This window comes from Poecilia reticulata, linkage group LG17, assembly GCF_000633615.1.
Source record: "Poecilia reticulata strain Guanapo linkage group LG17, Guppy_female_1.0+MT, whole genome shotgun sequence".
NCBI classification, from domain to species: Eukaryota; Metazoa; Chordata; class Actinopteri; order Cyprinodontiformes; family Poeciliidae; genus Poecilia; species Poecilia reticulata.
The window spans coordinates 17889378-17898588 of record NC_024347.1 but is presented as its reverse complement, the minus strand read 5'-3'; the positions used below and the strand labels follow the sequence as shown (position 1 = coordinate 17898588).

At 39.0% G+C, this 9211-nt stretch overlaps 1 protein-coding gene across 1 annotated transcript in view; it reads left to right on the top strand.

Moving 5' to 3' along the window:
* The first annotated feature begins 582 nt into the window (after positions 1–582).
* Positions 583–9211, top strand: part of kiaa0040 (KIAA0040 ortholog) — a 15247-nt gene continuing 6618 nt past the window's right edge. The window contains exons 1-2 of the mRNA XM_008434155.2: positions 583–682; positions 6330–6440. The gene's annotated coding sequence lies outside the window, so the exon portion shown is untranslated. The remainder of the gene's footprint in view (positions 683–6329; positions 6441–9211) is intronic.

Genomic DNA, 9211 nt, shown 5'->3' with positions numbered 1-9211 from the left:
CTGCTTTTCTCAAATTGTTCAATACTGATGAAATAATGAACTGGTTGTTGACCCAAAACTTTTAAGGCTTTACAACAATGGCAAAGGAGTTAGGCAATATCAAAAAWCCAGGATGTGGCAGTTTGATAAACTCCCAGTAAAATAAAAACTGAATATTGTTTTCATTCTAAAGGTGTTTCAACAACATATTAGTGAAAGAACATGCAAACTTACYGTTTGCARTCAGAATGCAGCAAGTATGGCTTTAAAAATGCAGAAATTTGAACAAGGATATGGATAAATGGTTGTCATCCATCATTTGTTGTTTCTGGGTAGGGCAGAAGGGTGAGGATCTAAAAATGATCTATAAATATKAATTTAAAAAATGATAATTTGGCCAATTTTCCTATCAGTGTATCTCAATGTAATCTGAATTACTTACGCAACCTTACCACTTCTTATTCAACAGTGAATTTTCCAGGACAGACTCCTGTTAGTTGTTTTCTGGAAGAAGCCAACTAGCCAATCGTGTGTGGTTGCTAGGTGAAAATAAACATTTGGCCAATCAGCATCGCTAAAGTCAATGTCTTTTGGGCGGACAGAAAGGTGCCCCTGCCATAGTCGATGCCCGAWAAGTTCTGTGTTGCTATGGTAATAAAGTTGACAATGGCAGCAGAGGGAATCTTAAATCCCCACCTTGACGGTAAGCTRCAGCTTCCGTTGCTCAGTGTGCTTTATTGGTTTTAGCAACCGTATTGCTCTCTTTTTCGCTGTTTAGTTTAGCTGCAACATTGCTCTGTTAGCATAAGGCTAATTCTACTCGGGATTATCGGTAACATTTCTTTCTTTTAATTGGTAACGTTAATTTCGCCCTTGTTGCCTTGTTTGAGTTTCTTTTGCTATTATAAAGCTAATATTTTGTTAATATCATGACGTTTGCTGGGTCAGATGGCCATCCTGATGTGGTGTTGTACAGGGAGGCTCCTGTTTGCTGACTCAGATATTTGAGCATATATTTTGTTGAGTGCCTCATTGTCAGATACAAAATCCAGGTTTTGTTTGGAGTTGTGGTTGCAGCAGAACCTCGTTAAGTCYTTCTAATTTGGGGGTTAATTTATGTGAAGGGCCATAAATATTTCACCCTGTACCAGTGTGTTTTATATTTTAATTTTTTCAAGTAGAAATGCCTCTGGTGTTATTAGTTTATTCTCTTCAGTTTTAATTGAATTTAGCCTGTTGTTTGTCCAGAGTTAAACTTACATTATGTAAGTTACATMGTTTGGTGTTTTTCACAGGTTTGAGTCTGACTCAGTGTTAACARGGGTAAAAATAAACAGTAACTAATTGCTGTTTTTCATATAGTTACTGAACAGACATTACTTTTAGCTTTTATGTTTTTTCAGCAGCAAAGAAGTGTCACATTGCTTATGAATATGTTCATTTGCAACAATATCTAACACATTTATTTATCCACCACTCATTGTGATGCAGTTGCTCTGTTGAGGTGCAATGTTAATAAAACTGTGAACTTTGGCATGCCAAAACCTACAAAAACAAAATCCCTGTGTGAAAAAGTAGTTCTAAAGAACATTTAAAATTCAGAAACATCAAGGACTTAAAGCCATTTTACTATGACTTCTCCACTGGAGAAAAAAAAACAAACAAAACATTTAATCAATTTACCGTTTTTGCTCCAACGTACAACATTGGTTTCAGGCTTGGAGTATTTGTTTGGCATATACTCTGGTAAGAAAGTTGGTATCTGAGAGGAAAAAATTAGGACGTGTTTCGTGTTATTTTGGTTTTGCATAAAAACTCAATTTACAGATTCAATAAAAAGAGCAGCAAATGACTTTTGCGTCTTTGCAGCAGTTTTTCTTTCTTTTCCACTGTCTGAAAGAATACAGTCGACATAAGGTCTGCTGTTCTTAAGCCAGTCAAGTTTCAAAGATTTGACATTACTGGAGTATCAGTCAGTGCAGTTATTTTTAACACAAGTTAACAGTCACTCTATTTAAGTAGTTTTGCAACCTCATTGGRCCAAATTATGATGTGGTCTCTGGAGAAAACACTCAATTCTGGTAATTCTGGAGATTTTGTTAATGATGATGAATAAAAAAAATCCTTTGGAAATGGTGTTTTATGACAAAACTCTAGCTGGTCAAAAACCTCCAGAGACTAAATAGAAAATTCAATCTAATATGTATAAATCTAATCCAAAATGTAATTATTCATGTGCCCTGACTAAAAAGATCAATAATACAGAACTGATTTTGGAAAATTAGATATTTGTGCAAATGCATGAACAGCTTCTTATATTTAGCTCTGCATGGGTAAAGAAGCAGATCTCATTTCTTTTATGCAAATCATCCTCTTGATTTATTCCATCATTTTTTTTGTTGTTTTTTAGTTTTGCTTTTCATCAGCAAAAAGCACACCAGTTCAGTTCTATCCATCTGGTAAAATATCCACATCTCTGGACAGGATTGAACACAGAACTGGTCATGATGTGAGGCTGATGAAAAGCAGCGTTGTGGCCCACCCGCAGCCTCCTGTGTTCTCCCTGAGTCTCTTACGTCTCACTGAGCCCAGAAAGTTAACAGGCCATGGCAGTCATCTGAATAAGAGGGAGGTGCAGCCCAGATTTCCCAGTTAGGCTCTCGCTGTGATGGAGTTGTAAACACTGGGGCATAATTGGGCGACCGGCCGGTGAGCAGCTTGATTTTTATCAGACATTTATTGATGCTCAGAGTGCCGTGAGTTGGAATGGGRAAGCACGAACAGACAGGGCCTCTCATAAATCACAGAAACAAGGGAGACATGAAGATTTGCCCATTGACAACTTCAGTGGGGCTGAAAGTGAGGTTGGGATTGGCATGCTGGTTAACTTTATGCTATGTTTATGCTTTCAGAGGGACCTGTATTCTTATTGTTATAATAGTTTTATTCCAAATGAAACACTGGTAATTAAATTTGTCAGCATATTTAAATAAGTAAGACCAAAGAGTGCGTRGAGCTCCTGTTGCCCCCAACAAACGACCCCATGGTCGTTTTCATGGTTACCTTTAATAAAAATCCCTGACAAACACTTATAACAATTTCTACATATATTCTGTAAGTGTTTGCAAGATTTTTTTACTTTCTGCTGCTAGATTTAGATCAACTAAAAGGCTAAAGCTAACTCTAAAGTGTCACACTATGGCCTCCCTTGAATAAGCTGAYCTATAAATKTAGATGTGAGTTCATGRCTAAGTGCTTAGATAGATGTAGAGCTTGACTACATACATCATTTTTAGATGATTAAGGAAAGCAATGCTTTTTGTCTTCATGATTTATTTTTYCAACATCTCATAACAGCTTCCTSACTCACTTAACAATGCTCCACTAAGATATACATTGGATGAGAATAAGATGCATTGTAGTAAAAAGTTGCTGGAAGGGAGTCAATATAATAAGCACAGATTTATTGAAATATTGTAAGGCATTGCGTTCTTTATGTCAAGATAGTTTTCATCCAAGTGGCAGTATTCTTACAAAGAATCCATCCCTCTTCAACCTTTTCCCATTATGTCACATTATATCCACAAACCTCAGCAAATTTTGTTCAGATTTTACATGACAGATCCATTTTTTGTCTGAAATGTCGCTATTGCAAGAAAGCTGCTGAGTTGACAACTGTGCGGTGACTATTGTTAACTGCAAACATGCAGACATAACCTGGTGAGCCAGTCTGTCAGTCAAACCTATTTGACTGGAGAGCAGAAGAGGACAGTGGTTGATGTTTAGACCTTTGCTGAGGTAAATAAGATGGGGGTATAAGATCGGCTCCACGTGTAAGTATCGGTTGGTSACCRATCTCCCRAAATTACGGAAATCGGCTGAGCTGTGTGCTTTGTGTTGTTATTCTTYTGGAAGGCGAACCTCCACGCCAGTCTTAAGCCTTTTGGAGTCTTAACATGATTGTTCTGCATTTAGCTTCATCCATCTTCCTGCCTAYTCTGACCAGTTTCTCTGGAAAGCCATCCCCACAACATGAAAGTACTGCCAGCATACTTTCCTTTGGGAATAGTGTGTTAAGGGTGGATGTTTGTTTTCAGGCCATACTCAGCATTTTCCACCTAGTTGAGATCCTTTGACCAGATCATCTGACCACATCCACGTTTGTCCGTACCACATTTCGTATAAGTTTGTAAAGGTTTTCGTTGTCARGGCTGATAAATGATAACATTTAGGCAAAGGGGTATATTCAAAGGCGCTACCGTATTTTCCGGACTATAAGGCACACCGGATTATAAGGCGCACCTTCAATGAAATGCCTATTTTAAAACTTTTAMCTTTATATGCGCATTATAAGGCGCATAGAATAGATGCTTCAGTTTGGGTTGCCAATTTGTTCCGTACTCTATTATTACACATCCACATTTGTAAAGAAGTGGTTCCCGAGTACTTTATATAGTAGGCTGTGCCAGTCATTGTTTCACTCACGGTGTTGGTGTTGCGATATTGTGCCCAACTGCTTTCTGGGTAACACAGACCAACCGACACGCTGCCGCCGCAGACTCTGTCTCTCTTCCCCTCCTCCCTCTCCCCTGGCTTTAAATGTATTATCAAACTTTATTAACAAACCAGCGTTCTGACAACTATCCCAGCATGCACCGCGTACTTCTTCTTCTACTGGGGAAAATGAAGTCGGCGGCTGCTTACCGTAGTTGCTAGACCTGTTGTGGCTCAATATTGGTCCATATATAAGGCGCACAGGATTATAAGGCGCACTGTTGGCTTTTGAGGAAATTGAAGGTTTTTAGGTGCACCTTATAGTGCRGAAAATACGGTAGATTAATCCCTACTTTAAGAGAGGACAAGTTCAAATTGATCTCCTGAAMTAGAAGGCTGCACTTTTGTCTGCATTTAAAGTATTTTGTGCAATTTGCTTGTTAATTACAGCGTTGAAACAAAAAACTGTCAACAGTTGCAAAACTAATTATTTTATGTAGAGAAAACTTTCACAATCTTCACAAAAACTTTGCATTTACGTTCATTCATTTTTTAAAATCAATTTCTATAAACTAACCATGGCCTACAGTTAACCATTATCAGTACACGCCTAACCCTAAATCTAACCCCAAAAACAAACACTTCCTTTATACATGAAGCTCTGGCTTTCAGTCCCAAAATGCGAAGATCCTCACAACTTTGAAAAAAAAAAGGATTGTACAAGATGAGAAATGCTAAACACACACGCACTCAAAAGAAACAAGACAGGGAAGTGCATTCATGACATAGTTTATTATTGTATGACCACATAAGGTCATTTTGTGGTTTGTGTKTTTTTTTTTTTTTTTAGACTGGTTATCTGCCTTCTCAGGAACTTGTGCCAGAGTCTGTTTTCAAGTGATGAAGAAAGAGCAGTAATACAGGGCAAACATGTTGCCTTTCTGAATGCACACAGAATAGCTTATCTGCTGCATTTTGGTTAGTCTTTTTTTCCATAGGTCTGTATGTCCTAGGAAACCCTAAACATCAACATCTCAACAGTGTGACTCTACAATCCCACAGGACATCATTTTCCTGCTTCCCTKTCTGGAAATGAGAGACAAGCAACAAGGAACTTGAAAGGTCCTTGTTGATTGATGGTCAGCCTTTGCTAAAGAAAAATACTTTCCACTCCTCAAGTGGATTGCGTCTCTCTGTTTATTTATGTAGCTGAGTAGCCAGGGTATAAAATCAAGCGTAAGAAAGCTGTGTTTGTCATAWGAGAACTATGCTGGGATTCTTATGTAATAAAATGCTTAAATAGCAGTCTGACTTCATGTGCAACAAGGAACCCCTTGTGAAAACCTTCAGTTTACATACCAACTAATAGCTGGATTATGCAGCACAAGAAGCAATTCCTTATAAAGTGAAGACATGCGTTTTCCCATCGTGTTACCTGGATTCAAACATTTTGCACGGCTGAGTCACTCTTCAGGTCTGTCCCTCAGGAGACTTTATTGGCCGAGCTATTCCTGGACAYGTGTCAGATCCCACTCCAACCTCATTTTAGTCACTTTTCATTAGCACTCACATACAAGAACTCACAGAAGCACACACTGTTGGATCCTTTCTGGCTCAAGTTAGTGTGTTGTCAGAGCCAGACGGTCGCTGTGATCGGTACTGCTCTGTTACATGGCCCAGTAATTCCATAAGCCTTTAGTTAATGCTCCTGGTAATGTCACAGCTACTTTTTGGATTTWCTATCGTGCTTGTCTGACCAGTGATCCAACATAAGCTCAGTGGTCTTTCCTGTAATTTGTTCAGCCATAGACCTGTGTTGGATAAAAGGATGTATTATTTGAGCTTTTTCCTCCTAGGTGAGACCCACTGTGGAAAACCAGATGGCAGCTACACCCATTATAGCGCCAGGTCAAAGCAGTATGAAGTGAGAGTAAGGTTTCACAGAGGAAATGGGACATATACAAGAGGTCAGTGCAGTAAAAATTGAGAATGCAGTGTTCCAGGAAGTAAGAAAATGTATGGAGAGCTTATTTTATAAGAGTAATACTGTTTCTATCAAAGAAATGGCAAAATATTGTAAAATATATCCCCCATGGTACATTTATCCAGTTACTCATTCTTACTGCCGAAAGCAACCGAGTAGCATCTAACATCCAGAACTTTCAGAATCAAATATTCAAATATCTTTACTAGATTAAATGTCTATCCATGCATACAGGATGACTTCAACGCACTGGTTTCCGAAGCTGCAAATGGGATATACACGTCTAAATGATTTTCATATAAAGTACCCTAAAGATGAATTTCCATCAGGGGAAGTGTTGCTCTGCCGAGGCCATTAATCAACTCTTTCTCGATATGACTGGACACACTCAAGCCTCAACAGCTGTTGGGCTGGGCCTAGTTTCACTGTGTGGCAGTGAACACACTGCCAGTCAGCCAGCACCCTCTGGGCTCGTACTGCGCATTACAGTGGGTGTGTGTGTGTGTGTGTGTGTTTGTGTGTGAATGGCTGAGAGTCAGGCACACCTGCAAGATGTGGTGAGACTTGCCTCATCAAATCTCTTGAAACCATGCCCTGCAGACAGAGGAGCACACTGAAGGTTCACTCAGTTGATCAGGAAGTAAGCTATGTGTGTATTTTTTTTGTGTTTATCAGATGAAGTGATACAGACAGTACATTATCACACGGTCGCAGCTGTGCTGTGATCATGCTTCAGACTTTATTTGAAGTAAACAAAGAAACCATTTGTTAAAGGAACTGTAAATAGTTAAACTGTATAGCCTGGAGATACTTCTCCTTGCAAAACTATTCAAACGTCTGCAGCTTTTTTTTTTTTTTTTTWCATTTTGTTACATTGCAGCCATGTACAGTACTTTAATTTATGTAACTGGAATTGAATGTGAAACACCAATACGAAGTGGAGCATTTTGGTAAAGGTTACAAGAGTTTGATGCCTTTTATTTTTATTTTTTTAGGTCAAATCCCAAAAGTATGGAGCACATTTTGTATTTATTGCCCATAGATTAATACTCTGTAGAACTATTTTTCTCTGCAGTTACACATGGAAATCATTTAACATAGTGTGTTTAATGTTTTTCCAGCTTTGCATGCATTGAGCAATGCCAAAAAGTTAGTCTTATCTGAACAGAGAACCTTCTTCCACAAGTAAATAGAAGTTACASTTTGTGCTTTTTAATTCAGKCAAAATATGGAAACATTCAGACAGCATGAACACTTTTACACCGTACAGGCTAACACAAAGCCGTTTTTGAATTCACTCAGGCTCACATTGAACATTATGTGAGCAGATTTACAGTTCATAAGTCAGTACACTGAAGCTCAAAGGCTTTTCCTTAGAGGAGGAGAGATGAACCCCTCTGTGTCCCTTTCTTACTTGAATACAAAATCCTATTTTGCTTGACTGAGCTAAGAGAGAGCATTGACCACAGTGCCACAGGCAGAAAGTCAAGGTTTGTGAGTATACACTCTTCACAAGACATGTCACATTCATATCTTGCTTTCATCCRACTCTTTCACCTGCTGTTMTTCTCAGCAACATGGCCATTTTCATTTCCCTTTTTTTATTCTCGATTTGGGAATTAGGAATGGGTGGACCCTTGTTCTGTCATTATGCAACATGTCTCCACCTTTCCTGCAACATATCCTGGTGTTGCAAGGTCTTCGTGTCAGGTAATGTAACGCAGTAGGGGAAGTTTATTTCTAACTACTTCCATAGAGTACTTTTGTGCTTGAAAATGTAAGATTCGTCATGAATTTGCTTAAGCTTTCTGCCTTTCTGACTGATGTCACCCCGTGCTTGTTGTGTTGGGAAAGTATGGCGACCACAAGAATCCAGCACCGTGCAGGAAACATAACCATAGACAGAGGGCCCATTCTTACACAAAGTGGGCAGGGACCAAAACACACACACTCACAGAAAGAGGAGGAGGAGGAGGAGGAGGAGTACGGAAAACACGGGTAGAGAGAGAGCGAAACAGGAACAGAAAGTGAAGACTTGTCAAGATGTTTGGGTAAGGGGTTCCAGGACTGAACAGAACACAGCAGAAGCCAGATGCCAAACTGAAAGGAACAATAGTCTGAGCAGCTGACTGGATTAGACAAGAGGGGTGACCTGACCTGCTGCCACAGAAGCGCCTGCRGGGTAAGGTGCTGCTTTTAAGCACTTCTTGAATGCCCGTAGCTTCTCTAAAGCAGTTCTAAGTGATGTTTTTGAGTTTGTGAGATGACTTCACAGAAAGCTGGTGTTTCTAACTCCAGACTCCGTTAAAAAAAACAACAAAGTTGTTTTGACTGTGGTTAGACACGGCAGGATGTCTGACAGGTTGCAACAATGTGCTGATGAGTTTTTTTTCCTGCCTTTGAATTCTCCAGAATGTCAGTAACAGAGCCTTTTGGGCTTTTTAAACAAAAGCTCCCAATGAAATGTAGCTTGAACTGAAATGCTTAACTTCCAATGCTTGAGTGTATATTTGGCTATTTACAAAGAATGACAGCTTCCTTTACTTCTCACTTCACGAATGTCCTCAGACTCACTCATTTCACTCAGTTAGGATCAAGATCACACAAGCCGGAAGTGTAATGGTTCTGCTTAATATTACTTCAGAATACCTGAGAAAAATAATTATTTTTTGTTGACTCATGTCCTCTGGTACAAAATACTTTCTTTTGCAGTTGACTTGAAATTAAACATTCACATACGTAGACCTTATAAAA